Below are 23,164 nucleotides of genomic sequence, written 5' to 3'. Positions count from 1 at the left end.
GCTCTAGGTAGCAACTTTGATTTCCCTATCGGTACTGTGGTTCTTTTATAATTGAAAATATGCTTCTTTTACCAGAGCTTTGGAGCTTGTCATAGGCTGTGGGTAAATAATCTGAAGCCCTTGGTGTTTTCAAAGAGGTAAAGGATGGATTCTGATAATTTATAGAGGGATGAAAGCTAATCTTCATACACGCAGAATTCCAGGGAGGGTTTGGCTTTTCAATCATTAGTCATTGCTAGAGCAGCATCTAAAGTATTCTTTAGAGCTTGCAGTTATATATATTCACACCAGCCCTGTTCCAATATAGGCTTGAGGCTTGGCAGGTTTCCCGGATCATAGTTGTACAGTCTCAAACAACCGAAGTACAACGTACAGCCAGAGCCCACTCTTGACAATGTGGCTGGGGCAGCGTTGTGCCACCACTGCCGTGGGGTCTGGGGCTCTGAAGTTCCCTCCGTAGCCATCCCCGGCATGTGCATCCATCCCCGCTGCCGGACAACTGTCAGCTCTTGCTTCAAAATCTCATTAAGGACCAGCTGGGCATTATCTGATCGCAGAAGGACTTGTTTGGATGAATTATTTCTGCATTGGGAATCCTGCAGTGTAATGTTTCAGCTAAGGTTTGGTCCCCTTATTCTTCCAGGCAAGGAAAGCAAGAGAACATGGATTAAGAGGATTAGCTGACTCTTCACTAAGGGGACTGGTTAAATAATCTGCTGTCACGTTCAGGTGAAGAAAGCCCTTGTCTGGCTACCAAGAGGCAACCCCAAAATGGACACAGCTGATGAAACTGGACTAAACAACAGAAAAATAACCCTGTAAGTAGTCTGGGACTGAAAAATTATCTCTTCACATAAAAGCAAAAGTGTCTTAAAACATTTTAAAAGTGCCTTAATTATTCAGTGGAAGGAACGTGGATGTGCAGCTTGCTGGATGCTTGCAGCCAAGCAGACACTAATGGTTGCATTTAAATGCCCCAAGGGAGCAGACTTTCATTTGAGTGTTTTCTGAGAGCTGCACACCTATTTGAAGTTGGAGGAGCCGGGAGAAGAGAAGGGAAGCTCACCAATGCCAGTGGCTTTTAGATCCCAACCGCTTTTCTGCCTAGTGACAAAAAATACAATAAAAGGAATGTACAACTCTGAAGGGTGGCCATTCCCTGTGCCCCCGGCTTGGTTGGGTGCCGAGCTACCCAGAGGCAAGGAGCCAGGCTGCAGCATCCCATCAAGTGTTCAAGTGCACGTTCAGCTGTATGTGAGTCAGCTGCTGATTTCAGAAGAGCTCTTCTCACTTAGAGTTGAATGCACTTGAGGAGCTTTGCTGAATCAGGCCACAGGCAAACTGTTGTGCGGACATGTTATATTCAAATAGTGACTTTCTTAATGAAAAGATGGATCTACTCTTATTCTAGCCATCTGAAATTTTGCCACTGACCAAATAGAAGGGCTCTCTGTAGTCGAAGAAATATCAAGGAGCTGCAAATACAGCTAAAGTGTAACTAGTTTGAACATTTTAAAAGCTCTTCTCATTTCATCAGCTGGAAGCCGCATGTGTAGGCACTACGTGAAATGGTAATGACGAGTACGTAACCCTCGCCCTGCGTATAGCAGAGTGATACCATGCAGCATGGTCCCCAGAGCCAAAGAGACAGAGCATGACCCTGTGTCCCAGCAGTCTGGTCCCACGCTCTGTCAGATATTTAGCCAAGCCAGGATAGGTACAGTTCATTACTCGTTTACTGTCCTGACCTCCCCCTAGTCCCTGTTCTCCTATAAGCGTCAAATGGCTTTTTTTACAGTGCTGGGTGAAAAATGTCCCCCACAAGCAGTGCTGGGAGATGCAAGCCTGGTCTTCCCTAGGCTGAGGAAACTGTATCCAGGTCTCTCATTTCTCAGGGAAATGCTGTAGTCATTTCTCATTACACTTCAGGCAAATGAGCCACCAGTGCCACCACTGAATTTAGCGAGGACCCTGCTCCCAGAGGTGTGGAGGTAGCTAACAGCTAATTTAGAGTATGACTGTTAGGGACTAAGAGCTTTCTCTATGTAGTGACAATGCTCAACATTGTGTAAGAATTACCCATTAGCAAGTGTGTTGCTAATGAATGAATTTAGCAGACAATTTAGTTTTAGAGTTTAAAGTTGCTATGATTTGCCAGTCTTCTAAACACTCCCATCAGTGGTCTCTATTAGCCTAGATGATATAATGAAAGATATATTCAGTTACCTAGGCAGGACCTACCCAAGCTGAGAGTGTATCTTGTGTCAGCTATATATAAGTACAATTTTAGCCCCACATTAAAAGCTGCAGTATAGCCAATGGCTACTTGTGAACTTAACGGTGATATGATTGCTGCCCTTTGATTTAGAGCCTGGAAAGCAGAACATTTGCTTGAAAGGTGAAACGCAAATTGCTGGGGCAAGAGATCATTTGCCTGGTGATGGTTTTGCACCTCAGGAGTCCTATTTTCAAGCTCTTCTAACTACAGTAGATGCACGTTTGCTTTTCAGTTAAAGTGGATTGTTCTTGTTTGCTAAGATGCTTCCAGGTGCTGGAGCTGCAAGAAGGAATTCAAAGATACTGTGAAAATCATTATAAATCACAAGACTTGGCAAATCTATCCCAATTAAAAACCCAAGTTCTTAAAGATTTGACCTGGCTTTTGACTGATAATGGGATCCCAATCATGTCAGAATGTTTTAATCTGTTTTAACAAGGGTAAGGAACTAAATCAGTCCACTGACTCGGTCACAGTTTCAAGGAAAGGGCTCAGACTCATAATTAAGACAACCCTCTTTCATTTCAAGCTCAGAGAAACCTCAGTCTTTCGTGCTGAGAGCTCACGAATTAGTCTCCTCATGTTGCCCCGCCTACTAGGCTTATTTGGAAATCTGCTTTTGGTGTACTCTTTCCTTCCCACCCTCTGCAATCAAGTGCAGACCTTTTTCTCATGATCAGAATGAGCTCAAATCTGCTAAAGATGTTTTGGTCTTGGTTCCTCCATCAAGGTGCCCGTAAACAACTGTCGCACATCTGACTTTGTAATGAAGAAGACAGAGAGGAACATTGTTTGGAAAAGATGCTGTGCCGATTTAAAAGGCCAGCTCGAGCTAAAATTAGGCAGTGCTCAACTGGATGTGGAGGAGGTCCCTGAGCTGTAATGTAATACACGTGTGGAATAGAGTAGAAACAAATTTATAATGCCAGCCCAAAAAAGCAGATAAAATATGGAATAGTATCAGGCACTTAAAAAAAATAAATGTAGGTTTAAAATCTGCACTGGATTTACTACCCATATTTTACCCCAAACCTTTTTAGACTATAGATGAACTTCCTTCATGTCGAAATGTTTCCGTCCCAGGAAGGGGGAGAGGTAAGAGTGCAGACAGAGGAGAGAGCAGTGGCTTTGGCGAAGCCGGGACCCCGCTGAGGTGTCCTGCAGCACCACAGACACTGGTGGAGGCACAACCACCCTCGGGAGGAGACAGAAGCTTTGCACTCTCAGAGAGGCAGTGTCCTGCAGGGCCACCTCGGCTGCCCAGACCCATCCACCTCTGCTGCTCCTCATACCTCCTTTCCAGCCAGCAGCACTACAAAAGCAGCCCACTGCGGCTTGTGTGGTGTCAATCCGACATGAGTAGCTCCAAAACTCTCACAGGAGTTCAGAGGAGAGTAGGAACGATAATTCCTCTAGGGCATCTTGGGGAAACCCCAGTCCAAGGGCTGCCTCCTCCTGCACCTCCGGTTGCCGGTGATGCCCCACTCCCTGGGAAGCCCTTGGTGCAGCCAGTGAAGATGTGACCTGAAATTCATGTTCAGCCAATGTGGCCTGGAGGTGGCCACTCTGACCTGCTTCCAGGGCCCGCGGGTGGCCGGTGCTGGCCAGGGACGGGCATGAGCTGAAGAACTACCTTTCCAGGAGTCAGGCACCCGGGTGGACTGGCACAACCTGCGCATCCATCTCAGCTCTGGGAAACAAGACGGTGGCACTGTTACTGGAGTCACCCCACTCACATGTACAGTGTGTTTTATTAGCAAGCACTAAGCACTTATCAAATTGCAACTTCCTTTTTAGTCTCATTAACTATTTAGCTTTACCTCGGGACGCGTAAATAAAAAGGCATCCCTAAACCGCCGTCTTATTTCTGCCAGGCCTTCAGGAAGGTCACGGTACCTCCCCCACCAGAGAGAAGTCTCTGACCACTGACAGCATAGGGGGCAAAACGCATTTGTAAAAACGGAGATGAACCAAAAGAACAGGTATTTGGTGACTAAATCAACCCCGTCCACTTTATCTTTCTGATTCAGCGTACTACAAATTTCTGACTTCGTATCAATTTCTGATTATAGTGGGGACGGTGTTTACAAGAACCAATTGTAACTCGACCTACTTACGTTTTCTTGGTCTAAGAATAGCGTGTTTGGGCTGCTGCTGCCTGCCAGGACTGGCAGCTGTTTCTGAGATCACTATCAGGCATACTTTAAAGGGTGTTTTCCACTTAAGGAGATCTACAAGATGCCTTTTGCCTTTTTTAGGTTTCATTTATTGATGGGGGAAAAAAATACTAATTTCAAAGTAATTGTGACCTAAAAACAGCCTTGGAAAAAGCCGCCCACCCTCTCCCTGCAGCACTGCTCAGCAGCTCTCAGCCCAGCATTTCGTGGTGCTCGGGATCTGGCTCTCGTTCGTTCACTGCAGGCTGCATCAGGCCCTAATTTTACACCTGTCTTTCCATTATCCTTTTCTGGGTTTTTCTCTTCCTTCTAACGTATTTTTTCCAGAGATCAAGTAGACTCGAGGGTTTCTGGTGACAACTACATATCTTTGATTTTTTTCCCTTTTATTTCTAACTTTAATTTTTTCCTACTTTTGGGATTATACAGCACCTTCTAGGTAAGAGCTATCAGATTTATCTCCCTAAGAAACACCTGTGTCTTACAAAAAATGAGACTGAAAAATAACTGATAGCAAGTATAGGGAGTTGCAGGGGTGGCAGAGAAGGCAATAGAATAAGGCTTGAATTCTTATTTTAAAGAAAGCAAAGGAGGAACCTCAGCTCCTTCTCCGTTGAAGGGTGGTGAAGTTGGTGCAATTCCCTCGATGCATTTCCCAGGGGATGTAAACGTGGCCAAAAAGCAGTGGCCGGCATGGCCCTGGCTCTGTGCCCTGCCACTCCGGGCAGGCTGCGGCGCTGCCCTGGCTTGTGCCATGGCTGCAGCCATTCCGGGCTGTGTGGCTGGTTGGACTCTCGCCGAGTCGCCCAGCACCAGCGTTCCCTCCCCACGGCACCGCGGACCCCACAGGCACCTCGGGGAGCGGAGCAGGAATGGCAGCAGCCAGGGCTGCTGGAGACTAATCCCCCAGAGGATTTATCAACAGGGTTTGGAAGGTGCAGACAGCCTGCGGGCAAGTGCTAAGCTACAAGCCCCAGCGAGGGCAAGGCCAGGCACGAGAGCTGCAGCAATTAGCGGGCAGCAGCTCCCCAGTTGCGTGCAGGGCTCCCCCAGAGAGTCACAGTGTCCCACCCAGAGCCAGAGCCACCACCAAGGGTTGCCCTTTGGTGCTTCTTGGATGCTGAGTGCTAATTATGTTGCACATTCCTCCCCTCTGGGAGCAGATGACAAGTCTCAAGGAGAAAACGCGTGCTTCAGTGCTGCTGTTGAAGACCCAAAAGATCTTTTTCCCCAGGGAGCGCTGGAGAGTAGTGCAAGGGAAATCGTAGAGGAGTCCCCATGGGGGTCTTCACTGAATGGATACCCTGCTCCCAGCCTGAGAAAAATGCCTCGTGGTGCATTAGACCAGAGCCCACAGATCCCAGTGCTGTGGTGACAGGTGAGGGCCAAGCTGAGCAAAGGAAAAGTGACTGTCATCTCCTGGACAGCCCTGCGTGGGAGAGGAGAGCTATCCTCCCTGCCCAGCCCAGGCAGGGCCTCTTCCCCCGTTGACTCTGCACTGGGGCTGTCTCACTCCCCGGCTCTGGCATCACTGCTTCCCACAGGTTCACCTTCCAGTTTGCTGTGAGATATTAATTTTCCCCTTTCAAGCACAGGACCAAGCAGGACTTTCACTGGGGAAAGCCTGGGCCCCCAGCTAGTCAAATCTTGTTTTGATCACCATTGACCAGCTTTTCGTCATGGAGTATGGCCCTGAGGCATCTTCTCCCCTGAAGCTCCTGAGGTGCACACCAAGCCCTTTCTCTGCCGGCCACACAAACCACTACCCAGCCGTGCAATGGTTTACACTAAGTGTCTAAGGGAAAGTTAGAGCCAACCTCTTCATTTCCCAAACCTTTGGAGACTGAGGATAGGATTTAACTAACCCCATGCAGACATCTCCTGAGGGCAGGAGCTTGAGCATGGGGCTCCACTGCCTTTTTCTTCTTGCTTCTGCTGTTGTTTGGGAAGACAATGGGTGGCCAAGGACATGCCCTGGTAGGCCATGGCCAAAAATTTATCCTGACTGGGAGGCTGAAATTTAAATGATTTAAGATCTATTGTATGTTCTCAGCCTTTGAGACAATGGCAAGAAAGACAGACTTTGTTTAAAATATGAAGAGCTCCTCAGCAGAATATAATATTTATTAATGTGGTATTTATTTGCATGAAAACAGTGATATTTATTAATACTTGTCACTCATAATGGACATGTTTTGCAGAAACATGTTTTGATCCATCATTCTTTGTCACCCGATTGCTGTTACTAACTGTCATGGCTTCATGATTTGCTGCTTTTAGATATCATAGATCACTTGAATCACATGTGATTGTCATCTTCCTGACTGAGCACTGTAGATTTTATGAACAAGAGTCCTCTCATCTCCTTGAGAAGTACATGCAGATAAGTTCAAATTTTTAATTACTACCTCTAATTTATAGTGTCTTAACCATTTGGTAAATGAAAGTTCTTCACAACATCCAAAAATCAATTTCAGCAAGTGCCTTCCCAAAGACATTATTATCATCATAATATTTTATTACTACAATGGTAGTGTCTAAAGATCAGAACACCACCAGAAAGCACTGAGCAGTTAAATAACAATAATATCCCTACCTTAAAGAACTTATATCTATACACAACACAAGAGGTAGCTAAACATATAGATTTTGTTTGCATTTAATGCAAATAAATACATGAGGAAACACAAGAAAACTAACGATGTTACTGGGGGCAAAAACGTTTCCCAGTCCTCGTCTTCAGGACAACCTGCTTCATTCCATCCCAGCACCAGAGCATTCACCATCCTGACGCAGTGACACACAAGGAAACCAGGGCTGTTGACTGTCGTCTCGTATGAATTGGCTAGATGGTTGCTTCTTTTGACCCCAGGAATTGAACAAAATTGCAAACTGTTTCTACAAGGAAGAAAAATTGAGTAAGTAAAACATTTTTTTCCCTTGAGTGTAGTAAAAGGCCACCGGCAACACACATTGTCTCTGGCCATGACTCCTTCCACCCAAAGTTTCATGCTTTGGGGTTTTTTCTTGTGGTTTCACAGAAAGCACCACTCAAGTTGTCTACAGAGTTGAACCTTGTTGGTTTCCCTCTTTCTCTCACAAATATGCAGCAACTACCACACCTTTCTTTCCTCTTGAGGTTTTTCCATCAGAGCATTAGGAAATGTCTTGGACCCCAGGGTCCAAACTCATCACTTTATCAGAATCATAGAATCATAGAATGGTTTGGGTTGGAAGGGACCTTCAAAGACCTAGTCCAAGCCCCCGACCACAGGCAGGGACATCTTTTACTAGATCAGGTTGCTCAAACCCTTGTCCAGCCTGACTTCAAACACTTCCAATGATGGGGGCATCTACAACTTCTCTCAACAACCTGTTCCAGTGTCCCACCACCATCACCTTGCCCACATGCAGTAGTTTTCCGCTATGTCTAACCAAGGGGGGCATCAGTCTTCCCTTGTTCCCCAAAAGCAAAGGCAGCTGCCATGGCCAAAAGCTTCTGCATGTTGATACAACTGCTCAACACCCAGAACACCAGGGATTTGTTCATTCTCCTTCTGTTTGGTGGTGTTTTGAATGCATTAAATCAAAGCACACAGAACCGCCACACGTCCAGGCCTTGGGTAAGGCATCAGAGCAGAATGTGTGTGGGACCAAAGAATTAACCATTACCTTTACTACTTCTGCCACATCAGTTTTGACCTGGCTGGAAGTTACTTTCATCCCAGAACAAAACGGAGCCAACTCAGGATAAGGAAATGGATAACCTGGCCATTAAGCTTTAGACAGGCACTTAATAGCATGGTTAGCAGAGGAATATCTCACAGGTTGCATACCTCCTGTGTCCACCCTGCAACAACCGTGTCCTCTTAGCTATCAAACATCTTTGGTATGAAGAAGATCTGCCCCGACGTGTATCTGAATGTAAGCCACCAAATTGTGCTTTGCTTTGAGCGTCTTACTTCAAAAAGCCCTTAAAATGAAAGCTTTTGCTCTGTTTTTTATTAGCAATTAATATGGACCTCAGTGAATGAAAACAACACTGAAAAAAGGAGAAAATGCTTCATAGAATTACATTATGCAAATTGTTTTAATGGAAAAGCATGCTTGCTTTATTAGAGCCCATATTGCCTGGTCTACAGTCATGTTCTTAATCAGACTAATTGCTGTTGCTTCTGCAGTTTAGAGGAAAGGCAGGGAGGCACGCAATTGTCAGTGTCGATTAACACCCATTTACAACCTCAGAATCTGCACCGTGTTCTGCAGCAGCTCAGCTGAGCCTCAGACATCCCCCCACTCCTCTGCCCGAGCTTGGTGACATTGAGAGAGGCAACAGTTTCTTGCAGAAGTGTTGAAGTGTGCTTGTGCTAATGCTCTTGCTCTCTTTTTTAATTTAACCAGGCTCTCTCTCACAACAAGATGACAAGTAAGCGCCCCAGGAATTGAAGTGGACGTGCGTGGACATGGGTTCATGTGAACCACTGGGTTCACAGTAGCAGTGCCGGTCTGAAAACTTGTTCCCTAGACGATAAGGGCCTCCGGAGCAAATTCACACATGCAGAAGAATTGCTGTGTATGTGCACATTGAACAAAAAGGCAGTTGACCTTCCCTGTACTTCTCTGTATGGGAAAGGCGATTTTTATTTGGGAATACAGTCATGACACAGAGTGCTGTTCTGGATAGCTTATTTGCCTGGAACAGTGGTAGTCAATTTGCCATAAAGGACAAAAGCATCCAAGAGCTCACGTGCTCTACCTAAAGACTTCCATAGCAACGACATTCTCCATGTAGGCTTTCCATATCAGAATCAAAAGCCTGCTCAACAAGCTTGGATCTTGCCGTGCCTCAATATGATACTCTAGTGACTTTTTATGCAGTAATAATTGCAATGGTACACATTTCTGGTAGCACCAAAATGAGGTATCTGCAAAATGACAAGTGATTGTCTCTCCTTCTACTCTCCTGGGCTGAAAACAATGTGAGAAACTTCCCTTTTCCTACCTACAAAGTAGATTTGTTGCTAGAAGAGCTGGATCTCAATTTGAAATATGAATAAAGCCTTCAGATCCTCAAGTCCATCTCTCTGCTTTTGCATGAGTTTACTTGGAGAAGGGCTCCAAGCCAGTCAAATCAACATACAATTGGATTTGGAGCTTGGCTTTATTTTTCCTCTTGTTCTGGTTTCAAAACACCAAGGGGCAAAGGTGTGGCATTTCTGTGAATTCTTGCACAAATAGGGAAGGCTCAGTTCCTTGTGTGTTGCCTGTGGGAGTTTTAAGTGGAGAAACAAAGAGTTGGGTTATTACTGCCAGCTTCAAATATTTAAATATCGTGAGTCAGATTCCCTCAAATCCAAACAAACAATTTTCTTTAAATAGCAGCAACGAAGGAGCTCACTTGATTTAAACTGTTATTACTCCTTTGGATCACATTTCCTCTGCAAGTACAAGGGCAAGAAACTTTATTTTTGCAAAAGGCAAGACCTTTACCTCATCTCAGATCTCCAGGACTCATAGGTCTAAAACCTCCCAAGGTTACCAAAAAAATCACAGGCGTAGTGCTTAAATAAATCTGTCTCCAAACGCTGTTTTCGTTTCCAAGTGCATTGACTTGGCACCCAGGTAATCACTGGGTTTCTTTTCTTCTTTTCTTCAGTGCTCTTTTGTTTCACATACAGGGGGAAAAACAGTGCTTTTTCGAGGGTAGTGTGATAACATCCTTGCAAGTGGGTCCAGAGTCTCTTTTTCCCCTTTGAAATGCCTTAGATTATGAGATAGTTTCAAGTTTAAAAATTGCCAGGGAAGGAAATTTCTTCAGAAGTGTCCTTTGAGTCAAAGATAAAAGTGATGCCCAGCAGGTATAGGCTAGCAGTAGTCAAAGAAAAGCTGAACTCCCAGCAGAAGCTGTGAAATGCACTCCCTGTAGTTCTGCTACTGTATAAGACTACACCATTCTCTATTCCTAATTTTTTTTTCCTATCCACTGGCTGTACTAATAAATGTGCAATAAATCCGTCTGTGAATCTGCCTTTCGAGCCTAATTATTCTGCTGTTTATCATGTTTTCCCTGACAACAGGACTAAGACCACAAAACATTTCATGTAGTGACCCAAGCTCCACCAAGAGGTGACACATCTGGATGTGTCTGCAGCAGATGGAGCACACCCCAAAGCCATGTGAAAGGCCACCAGCTTGGATCTCAGGAAGGCGATCTTCAACTTCCAGGTTTAGCAATGATCTTTTGATACATCAGTGAGCATTTAACATCTTTTGCCTTCATAAATCTGAGATCTTGGGAAAGTTCGTTGATACTCTGTGGAATTACACATTTGGATGCAATGCTATGAGTGCAGGAAATGCTAAGATTCTTTTGCAGAAGGGGGAAAATTAACCTGGGAAGGCAGGGTAAGCATCCAGACCCGGTACCAAGACAGAGGCTGGCGGTGAGAGAGGTGTTTCTGAGAAACCTGCTTTTATCTCCTGCAAATCTGTATTACCATTTCAGCCCATATTCCTCATTGGCCCTCATGCCAACCATAAACCTGGGGCAAGTCAAGGAAAGAAGCTCAGTCTCAGGTCTGTGTCCTCAACATAGCTTCCCCAAGAAAGCCAGGTGTGCAGAGGTGAGACACACAGACACCTGTTCTGTTAGGGCAAATTATAATGCCAGATTCATTGGTGCTATAGCATAAAATCAATGTTGCACATTAAAGGGCCCTTTAATGGACATCAAGAAGGAAATGTCATGCTTGTCTAGCTAGATAAATGTAGCTTTCAGGAATTAACTACATTCCTAGCACATCTCTAACTCACAGTCCTTTAAGATTGTTGAGGACCAGACCAGTCATAAGCTACTTCTCATCTCTAACTCCAGAAGCATTTACAAAGGAAACTGATGTCTTCCTGTCCTCCTCCAATACCTGGGAAACTTGAGTTTGGAAGATCAAATTACTTTCCCCCGCCACCTAACAGTCCTGCGGCAGACCAAGTCTCCTGGCTCAGCTCCTGGGGTCCCGGCTGCCAGCATAGCTGCTTGGACCACGGCAGTTTCATTGTGTTATCTGAGAAGCTGTAATAAAATAGCTTATTTCCATGCTTTCTAAGTAACCTGTGCTTCATGCCCCGCCATTGTGGCGGTATTGCAGGCAGAAACCCAATAAGCCTGTGCTGAATCCTGCATACCCAATCAGCAACCGAACCATACCATAACCCCAGCATGCAACGTGGCTTTAATACACTTCTAAGTTAACTAAATGTTGATGATGTTCTCTGATAAATAAAAGCCCTATAAACTGTTCCCAGCGGTACAGCACTGATCAAGGAGAAGCGTATCTCAAGGCAACTCCTTTACACTGAAGTTTTATACCAAGAATATGCTGAAGCTTCACCATAAATAATTAAATAGCTTTCTAAAATATTAATGCGGTTTGTTGATGGCTTCTGTTTTGCTTATGGTGTTTCAAAGATGTTGACTGTAGGCAAGTATAGATCTTATCTCTGATGAAAAAAAAGCTTTGAAAATAGTCTAACACCTTTGCAGTTGAAAGTCTTTCTCCAGACAGGGACTTTCAACTGAAGTGTGCTGTCTGCAAGGCAGCACTCCTAAGGAGCGCGATCTAAAGATCAAAACAGAGCACAGTAAAGTCACTGCAAACAAATCTATTTGGTGTTTGACCAACTAATGCCAGCCACTTACAAATGACGGAAGTTTGACTCCATAAGGCCACTTCCAGAAACATGCTAGTCTAGATAGAGATGGTCTGAAGCAATAATTGACATTATTTCCAAACTACCTAATACCAAAAGTTGTTATTCAAGGCAATCCAGTCCATCAGATAACAGACTGTAGTACATCACTTTCCTTATTATAGTTCCCCTCCATTTAGGAAGAGCTTATGGGTATCAAGGCCGATGGTATCTAACAAATGAGTAGTATCCCAGTTTCTGGAGCCAATCACAATGTTGAAGATAATTAGAACTGCATTTTTAAACTTGGAGAAATGTGACAAAGCTTTTCCAATTATTTTTCTGTTCGGAGAGATTCAAGATTTCCAATCAGCTGGTGAGGAATCTGGAGTATTCAAGTCTGGACCCTCTGCCAAGCAGAGGGCACAAATGCCACAGCTCTGGTGCCAAATTTATGAGTTAAATATCTGTTTAAGCTCACTCTCCTAAGAATGATCCCACTTGGCCATGAGCAACTTCTGTGGTGAGCCACATGCCCTCTGCTCCCAAGAGCTCCAAGCTGATCCATCACTAATATTTCTGTGCTGTTTGTTGATGACGGTGGCCTGGTAAGCGCAAGTGTTCCAGTGGCTTGCACTGAACACTAGGGATTTCACGTTAAGAAAAGAAAATTTATATTAAAAGAAACAGAGAAAAAGAAGTACAGAATCAAAAAGTCTTCTGCTACCTTATAAGTAGAGTCCCAGATGTGGAAAGGCATCCCCCACATCCTTGTCTTTATGCCAACACAGTAAAATAACCATTTGCAAAATGCCAAAATTTAATCACCTCCTGTTACTGTGGTAAATCTGCAGAAGAGCATGGTTAATCTGTGGTATTGAACGCAGGAAGCTATTGTTAGTGTTATTATCTGCTGAGCACAGATTCCAGCGCTGCACACAGCTGCAGGGCATCGGTATGCTGGAGCTCGCCTGCTCTGGTGTTTATGTTAAATGGGTTCACGTAAGTACCAGTGTAAATGGTCAAATTCATTATTCCCTCCTAGGAATGTGTTCTCTCTGTTGCAAACCGAGAAGGAATTGCTTCTGTTGACTCTCGCGGCTTCGTCAGACACCCAGAGCAAGGTTTGCCTGCAGACCTGTCATTGCAACATGACCTCGAGTCAATTAGGCCATTTCAAAAAAAGGAGAATATTGAAAGTCACTGGCAGATGGTGAAGTTCTGTACTAAGTAGATAAAGTACACACACATTTGGGGGGAACGTGAATGAGAAGAATAAGCAGATAAAACTGAAATACTGCTAGATCTTGGAAGAGAAATGCATTTTTCTGGGGCATGTTCTGCCTCAGCCGGGCAGGAATAGCAGAGCAAGGAGCAGTGGTGTCAGACGGGGTGTTCTTCTGCAGCCTGCCCTGAATCCTGGTCCTGCCTGAGGCTGAGATTCCCAGCAGCCTCTACTCATGACTGAGCCTAAGCAGAATAATCAGTTTAAGTGCTTCGTAGTTTAATCCCTTTACCTGTATAAAGAAGGACGCGCACAGCTTCCTCCCCTCCTCATACATCACCCACGAGCCTCCCTTCAGTGGTGTCGTGTTGGGGCACAGACCTTTTTCTGAGTGCCTGGTCCGTCTTCCATAAAGGGCACTTTCAAAACTATCAACGTACCTTAAAATTGCTTTTGTATAACACTATTGGTCTAGAATCTTAGCACCAAAATGTCAGCGCCTGATCAAAGCGCTGGAATTCACACTACTTTCCCTCTTTGCTTGAAGAAGCGAAATTATTAAGTAGGTTATTAGAATAAAAACTTAACACTATATGTATTCGCAATATTTTGCTCCCACTAATTAATTTCTGACTGAATACCCCGCCACAGGATCAACTTACTACTGAGAGAGAGATCACAGCACACAGAAGCTTAATTGGATGAGAAGAAGTCCCAGAAGGACACAACACCCTTGCATCTTGATGCTGTGCTGGATCGAAGGCTGCCACGGGCCAGGCAGAGCTGGAACCGTGTCAGCTTCTGCAAACACAGTTGTGACACTTTGCTGGTGGTGGGGCTCTCATTGCAAGCATCGGGGCACGCACAGGAGTCTGTGTCCTTCATAACAAAGAGGGGGTTTAGTCAGCTTTGCATCCCTGCAGGAGGCAGGATTACATCTCAGGAACACGATGGTCAGGTGTTCAACAGCACCATGTCTGAGGTGTCACCATCCCGTGTCTCGGATGTCAGTGAGCCGCAGGTCTGCCTATGCCAGACACATCCCCAGGGCTGGCTGCCAGAGCTCTTGCTCGAGTGACTCCGAATTGCCCCATCCCACCACGGCATCCTTGCTGTTCAGCAGCAGAGGGGGAGGGTAGAGGGGCTGGGGACAGCCACTGTGCCCGTGACCCTCGTTCCTGGGGCCCATAGGACCCCTCAGGAGTGCATCCCACCCAACCATGCTGCCAGGAGCCACCATAGAGGGATGTGTCCATAGTCAGACAGGACTAGCCTTGCTATGGTTGATCACAGAAAGGTGAGACCAATGCCTACAAGTTCGTTTTAGCTGATATTAGTCAACCAAACCAGGAATGTGACCAAAATCCATCCAGCAAAAACATCCATAGGACAATCCCTTACTGGGAGAAATTAGGTTGGCAGCTGTTGTCTGTTCTCTCTTCCCTTTTTTAAGGGAAAATTGTGAAAGATTTTATCACAAGGCAGCACCTGTACTGCACTGACCTTCAAGGCCACAATCAGTCTTGGTTTTGGTACGTGGTTGGTACCTCAGAGACATGAATCCATCAGCTTTGGAGGACATGGGGCACAATCCTCAGAGGAGCTCTTCCTTGAGGCTAACAGTTGATCCAGTAATGAGTAACTCAACACACAGCATTCCCAAATTATAACCAAAACTGAATAGTGGATCATTTTAATGAAATTTCTCTGATCCGTCACATCTGCTAACTGAGTGGCGGTCAAATGACTTGGGGCAAACTGAGACAGTCCCTGTGGAAAACCACCATCAAATTAAAAAGCAAAATGCAGGTCTTCATTAAAACAAACTTAATGCAGTTTGTTACAAACCTGACTCTGATTTCTGCCAGCAGCCTGGTAATGCTACTGAAGACAGTTGTACTCTTTCACAGAAAGAAAGGGTAGCAGTTCTTCAGTTCTCCTCATTGAATACTGAGAATGAAAGGTCCTTTTCTTTTCAAAAAAAGTTGCTAGCTCTCAGTAGACCATAATCCTCATGATGGAGTCTTAAGGTTAACTGCCTGGGTTGGGACATTTGTCTTTTGAAATATCTTTCATGCTTGGATAAATCATTCCCTTCCCTCGATGCATTATCTTTTTTCCCAGCAGTCATTCGAATGCAATCAAAACATCTGTGAAGGCACTGTAGATGGGAGATAACAGACACCTCGCAATTGCAAGGGCTTTTGAAAACACCTACAGGGCACCCAGCTGGGTGTTTGATACAATTTGTGTTTTATTAGCAATAGTGATAGTAGCTCACTGGATGGTCTGAAGTGCCTCGCTCACTCCTCTGGGTGACTTGTCTCTTCCTCATCCCAAACACTGCAGCCCGTCGCAGGGGGCAATACTGACTTTGCAGAGCAGCATTAAGGGATGAAAAGTATGTGCACTGTAAATTCATGGGCTGCCCTCTGACAAAAACAGATGTCGCTGAAAGAAAGCAGTGGCCAGGCATGCTCATGGGCTTGACATTTAAGAGACTGTCATCACACTGGCATTAATGAAGTTTGCGCTAATACTCGTCACTGTTTGTTCCTGGGTGAAGTATGCGCAGATTCCTGGCACCCAAATGATTTGTTGCAGAAAGCACACAGCAGATGGGAGCGAAGGACATTATAAAAGGAACCTGGAGCATGAGTGAGGTGGGCCTGGTACATTTACCCCTGCTCAATCTCCTGAAATGGTGCCACAGCAGGATCATGTTGCCCATCCAGACCTGCGGACGTGGAAGAATTGCTGGGTCCTCCCCCATTGATATCTCCTGATCTATCCAATGGTGCAGGTAACATCTGCCACAGCTTTCACTAGATGAAACACAGAAAAGAAAATAAAGGCTGGCAAATCGTGGCCTGTGCTGGCTGGACTACCCCAGACAAATTCAGGGAAGACCACCACAGGCCAGCAGCTCGTCGTGGAAGGCAGATGCAGGAGGCTCCAGCTTTAAGGAAGGGCATGCAACTGCAGGGACATGAGCTGTGTCACACCACGTGTGTGCAGGGGCAGTCAATGGGTCTGGAATATTTTAGAGTCCTGGATTCTGCTGTCCTGATCATCCATGATGCTAAAACATCATTTTCTTCACAGATAGTCTCTTGGGAGTAAATCAATGAACCTCCACTGAAAGCAAACTGGTGCATGGTTCCTGGCAAGGGCCACTCCAGGTGGGCAGCATGGACAAGGCTGCACCAGGCTGGACTTCTGCTGGCCTCTGCAGCCTCCCTGCATCCTCCTGGGGGATTTCACCTATCCAACAGAACCCCACACCACCTGCCAGGGCCTCTGAGAAGCATCCTCGACTTCAGGAGGTAAAGCCTTTCTGCTGGTAGACTGTGGCTCACCCTTCACACCTTTTCAGACTCTTTGCAACTAAAGAAAACCTTAAAATAATAACCAACATCTAAGGCTCACCAGGGATTTCCACAGGGAAGAGAAGGGATGAGCACTGTGCAAAGGGGAGGCAGCCTCCAGCTGTAGGCACGGCCAGCCCACAGTGGTGTGGCCGTGGATACCACCTGCTGTGCCAAAATGGCCGAGGGGCTCACCCAACACAGTGTCCTCTCCAGCTGCTGCAATTTTCGTTCCAGGAGTTGCTTTTCTGAGGCTTTGTTGAACGCCAAGGGCTGTACTGCGGTCCCTGCAGCACCCTGCCCTGGGAAGGCTCCGCTTGAGCTGAGCTCCCCTCCACGCTGCTTCGGGACACCAGAGCATGAGCACCAGCCAAATTACATGATGTTTCATGGTTTCTCAGGAAAATGGTTACTACAAGTCTGTGTGTGAGGAAGCACACGTCAGTGGAGGGTTCCTTTTGTTCCTGCTCCCTTGTTCCTGCTAGGCCACCCCACCAAGGAAGCTGGTTTTTACATTATTTGGGCAAGAAAAGCAGAGAAATATATTCACAGCAAACAAAACAGAAAAAAAAAAAAGGAGATACAAGGCAGATGTTAAACTAGATGTTCTTCTGGTGTTTGTCAGAGCCTTCTACCTACCAGTTGCAGTGAAGCTGCGAATGCCTTCCTCTTTGCAGAAGCAAGACCTTGGTTGTGGTTGAACTTGCAACCGCCATCGATGCCACTGTGCCCTTGGCTTAGGGCCAGAAAACAGCCTCTTTATTTAGTGGTATGGACACAGCCATAAGGTTGTACCAGTCACCCGGCTCTGGGAGAATGTGTCTTGTACAGTGTTTTGTGTCCTGAGCCAATGCCTCCCAGAGAGAAGGCAGTCTGTCAGCCTTACATACCAGACCTGCACCTTGCGTCTGTATGAGGTCCCCACTGGGACGGAGGGCTGAGGTGGCTCCAAATCCTGCCACATGTTCCTCACCCCCTGCCGCAAATGCCTTCCAGAAAAACTCATCACCTGTGTATTTCAAAGTGGGCCCCAGAAAGCGAGGCCGGACCCAGGGTTCACTCTAGTTGGGATGATTTGGGGGCCCGTACTTTCAACCCATCCTCGTGAACACAGGCTGATGTTGCAGGAAGGCCCACGACAGCTCCATTGCCGCAGAGGATGCTCTTTGCAGAGACCAAGGGACACCCACCTTTGGCAGACGATGCTCCGCTGGAAACCAAGAGCCTGAGAAAACCACCCCAGACACTGCACGTCCCAGACGAGGCGGGGTCTCCAGCAGGTCCTCCCTGCTGCCCTGTGGGAAGCCCCATGGCAGCTGCTGCAAGGGTCAGGGGTGGGTGAGAGGAGCCTGATGCCCGGCCCGGCCTCCCTGTGCTCCTGTGCAAACAGAGCAGCCACCTGCTCCCTGCCAAACGCCTCCCTTAGACTAAGGAAAACAACCAGAATAAGAGCAAAATCCTCTGACAGAGCACAGCACGTGTTGCCATCCATGAGCTGGTGCAAGGCAGAGATAAGATGGCATCTCACGTCTGCACACATGAAACCCATAGGTAGTCCTCGGATTGTATCTAGCTGATGCAGGCATTTCTCATGTTAGCACGACTAGGCAAACACTGTAGGAAGGAAGGAACCCGATCTTCGTGCACGCTGGTTCCTGTTTCACTAAATTCATAACGTTAATACCGCATTAACACGGCGTGTGCATTTCTGCTGTAATTGCATTCCAGCTGCCTGAATGCTCCTCTTAATTTAGTCATGCTACTTTAGCTTTGTTGTGAGTTATAAATCATTCTTCCTCTGAAGAAACAAATTAATTTACAGATCTTACAAGAGATAGGATTACTCAGCAGGATTTCTTTTTTTAACACATGCGATGTATATAACTTTATTAACTGAAAGTAATTTCTTCAGGGAAATCCAACAGGCGCTTATGCTAATGGCAGAGGGAGACAAACTACACAGATTTTTGAGCTTCAAGGAGCATAGCAGTCTCCTCACAGCTGATTTGAAGGAGCTGTGCTGTGAACAGTACAGCAAAGCAAGAACACCAGCAGTATCCTGTACTTGTGCAGGGTTTTAAGTACCCAGTGATTTTTCCAGGGCACAAATATCACGCGCGCGCACACACACACACACATTAGGATCGGAACATGAAGCGGTGGCTTGTTTGAGGTCGGTTGCCTCTTTCCACCCTGAGCAAGCTTTTTCAGTCAGTTCAAATTTTTGTCATGGTTTTGGTTAATTTTTCAAGGAGGGCGTGTTTTGGTGGCTCAGTAGTTTGAGGCTAAAACCTAAAACCTTCCACATTTTGTTACAAAGATCTGTGTTTGGATGACTTATCTGGTTTATTGAATAATAATAATAATAATAATAATCAGTTAAAGCAAAACCAATCTTTTCTGGACTACTGGCAAGCAGCCATACTCCTGTGCAGCCGTCTTCCTCCCACATTTACCCTCTTTCCAACCACCCCCTTGGTCATGCATTTACTGAGTTACATTGCTGTGTTTTGGAAGGTGCACTTTTGCTTATCAGAGTGCTGTTCCTAATTAAAATAATTAGGTACAGTGTCAATAGATGGTGCTGAAAGGCAGCAACACCGCCCTGGACTGCTGTAGCATCAAGACTATCCCTAAAGAATTGAAACAGCTGTCACTAGCTGCTGTTTACATAAACTTTCAGTGACCTGTACTTCTGGAGTTATTGCACTGTGTCCAGCCATCAGTACATAATAAACTTTGCTATTTCTGTAAAAACATCTTACCAGTCTTAAATAAATATGAAAACTTCATTTTGTGCAATAGTAATAATAGTAATATGCCTCCATAATTTTTTTTAGCTATCTTCTTTAATGCCTTCTTCGGAAGTTTTCTATAACATAGTTTCCATATGTATACTCTGCTCTTTTGGAGTACTCTGGCCACTCTGACACTGTGATTTATGAGGACAAAATGCACCTTGCAGCTCTAGTCCCAGTGATCTTTCTGCCTTGCTGCGCAAGCCCCGCTCATGGCATTGAGAGCGAGGGAGACTGGCTGGAGATAAGCTGGTGAAATAAAGTTTATTTTGAATAGGGTGATGTCATGGGTTCGAGTTTGGTGATACTGACCCCAGGCTATAGATTTAAGATGAAAATATCACAACCGTTCCCAGTAGCTTAACAAAAATACTTCAGTCTTGAAGGGCGTGGGAACCTGCTCTTGGAGGCTGCGTACTCTCAGAGAGCTCTGAGAACTGTAACTTTCTCTCTTCCCTCTTTATACGTCCAAGAGCCAGATCATGAAAAAAATCAATTCTCCTACTTCCAGAAGAGATTAAGTTGATATTGCTTTGGGAATTTAATATCAAGATTTTATAAAAGGTGCTGCAACTTAACTAAAACCTACACATTTGATTCTGAACAATTGGATGAAATATGTTGACCTGTGTTTTACAAGAAATCAGGTTTTTCCTTCTGGTTCTTTTCTATAAAATCTATAATTTGCAGTCTTGAATGTTCTTATGTGAGAGAAAAATTAAATTTTATCCGGAGAAGAGTGAAGGATGCACACCACACACAAATTTTGTTGAACCTGCCCTGGGCTTCCCATAGCTGCTAAGCAAATCTCCGTGCCTCTCTCATCTCTTGCATAAATTGTAAAACTTCCAGCTTGGATAGCCCTTTCCTACAGACTCTACTGCCCATAAGAATGGGGTGTTGAGCTTGGTTGGGGTCTCTAGACCTGGCTTGGTTCCACCTAAATCTAGGCACCCAAAACAAGAAATCTCAATGAAGCAATATTGGCATCTCCAAGGCAGAGCCAAATTGCCCCCTCCAAGGACTGCAGAGAGAGCTCAGGAGGGTGAGACTCCCAACTCCTTGCATGCTGTTTGCCTGATGAATGTAGGTTTCGGTGTAGCCCTAAGTTGAAAATTAATGCTATGGCATCACACCTCATCAGATTCTCATCAGGTCTAACACTTAAATTGCCAAGAGATTTTATAGGCCATATTTTGGTGAGAGACTAAAACAGCCCCAGGATCCTTGACTTTGCATTTTTAGGAATTTCTGTCTACTTGCTCAAAATTGTTCATGATTGATCATGTAGCTTGTGCAGCTTCTCTCTGTCAAACTTCCTAAATTGATTGAAATAGATATTTACAAAACAGATATGTATAATGCAATGAAATATGCCACAATACACGAAGTGTGAGTGAATGGGGCTGACGGGAACTGATATGCTTGTCCCAGACATCGCATCATATAGAACTGAGCATGTGTGACTTAGGAAAGGTCAAAAATCTTAAAATAGCTGATGTCCAAAAGCTCACCCTCTCCCTCAAACTCTAGCACAGATAATGTCACCAGTCAATTACTGCCGCACTAATTTTTTCTTTTTGTAACACACCATGACATTCTTGTGCCAGATAATTTTTGATGTCTTGTAACCAAACCTTGGAGGGAGGCTGGATGTCACACATTTTTATTTGGATACTTGGATTTAATAAGAGTGACAGCTGGATTTTTTTCTCCAGCTTATTCCAATGTTAGAAAGATACATGTTAAAGACTCATCCATGCACCTTCCCTCAGAGGTACCAGGTGATCCGGCATATGCGATTCATTAACGGAACATTTGTTTCCCCGGGAGCAATACATGTGTCACTTGTGCTCTGAAGCGATGCATCTTTCTTAAAGAATCTGCACCTACTTCTATCCAATCCGCAGGACAGACAGCGAGCAGGGGTGGTGTGTCTGGCCCCCATCCCACGCAGAGCAGGTTTGGGGGACCAGCACCAGCTTAGGACTTTGCAAGGCCAGGCTTCAAGTACCTCTTCTGCTCAGAGCCTGGACCGCACCGCAGTGTCGCTTTGTGATGCAAAGCCCTGCTGCAAGTCAGCTTTGCCTCTTTTTTGGCCAGGTAGCTGCTCCACAGGGACAGGCATAGGAGTTTAGGGGGAGCAAGGGTAGGACACCGGGCATGCGCAACCCGTAGTGTGCCAGAAGTGTCCCCTTCATCCAGCAGGGTCACAAGGAGAGAAACAAGAGCCTTGCACCATGGGGATGGCAAGGGCATGGGGTCACTGACAGAAGGATTGACAAAAAATATTGACCTTGTCCTTGCTGAAAGCTTGAAAGACCTTCCAAACCTTCTTTGTGACATTAATACATATCTTAACATTAGCTACTGACAACATGGCACAAAAATCTTTTGTATGACGTTAAATCACAGCTTGTATCTGTGAAACAGAGTTCTAAAGTTTTCGGTTCAGAATACAAGCCAGTCAATTCATTAAGCTGTCCGAGTGTAAGCGATGGAGAACAGGAGCCGGCATCCTGTCCCGCACTGCTTCCCTCTCCTTGCGGCTCAGCAGACATCCTGTCCGGCGCAATTTGTTTGAATCAGATTACAATCTACTATTATAGTTATATTTTAAAAGCCTTGGAAGAGCAAATCCATAGTTAATGGGCTGTGCTTGTAACCTCACATGTTTTTTACACAATTTTTATTTCAGTGGTCTATATATTGAGAAGATTAGCTACAGCCTGTGTACTCACACCACACAACAAGATGGTTCTGTTTTGAAGACCAGCCAAAGTCTGAGTCAACACACGCCTCTATGTACTTTCAGATGAAACCTACATTATGTTACAACTGATCATACCACCAATTATAGAGAATAAAATAAAATCCCCCATAAAGGGAGAATTCTATGCGGGAGGGGACTGAATATCCAAATTAAAATTAAAATTAATACAAGTCTGCAAATAATACCATATTTAGAAATATAACCTACTACACTGCCACAAGCATGATCTTTGTCCTGTCACAGTGACAGTATGGGATAACCACTTAATTAAAACTTTGTGTTTGCACTACAAACTTGATGGCATCCAGACTTCAATAACCAAACGTAGGTGTTTCCCCCTTGATTCTGCTGCAATGAAGAGTTAATATTCTTCACACACACCCTGTTGATGCTGATGGGTTTAAGCAGCACAAAACCTTCAGTGAACTGTTCGTGCAATAATCACCTACAAGAAGATCCAAGGGATGATCCATTTCCTTTCACATTCCCTCAAAAATGCAACCCTTAAAAAACATATCTACAAAGTCTCGAAGACATTGCCAAGGATACACTTAACACTCAATCAAGATCTAATCCTTAATTTAATTCAGATTCATAAGGTGGAATAACTGCCATTCCTCAAGTCTGGACAGCCATAGCATCTTCTGCCCCAGACAAATAGGCAACGGCTAGTGGTTATCTAATTTAGCAAGATTATTGCCCAATCAAAGCAATATTGTAGATCAACATTTGAACCAGCTGCACTTTTATTTTTTGATACAGAAAAGCTTGTAAGTTCTCCTGGTGTTTTCCAATACATGCTCTACCATTTAATTAATTGCTCATTTGAAATAAGTGAAGCAACCCCACCACAACTCAG

Source organism: Larus michahellis, chromosome 1 (genome assembly GCF_964199755.1).
Source record: "Larus michahellis chromosome 1, bLarMic1.1, whole genome shotgun sequence".
In the NCBI taxonomy this organism is placed as follows: domain Eukaryota; kingdom Metazoa; phylum Chordata; class Aves; order Charadriiformes; family Laridae; genus Larus; species Larus michahellis.
Note: the sequence above shows the minus strand (reverse complement) of the source record.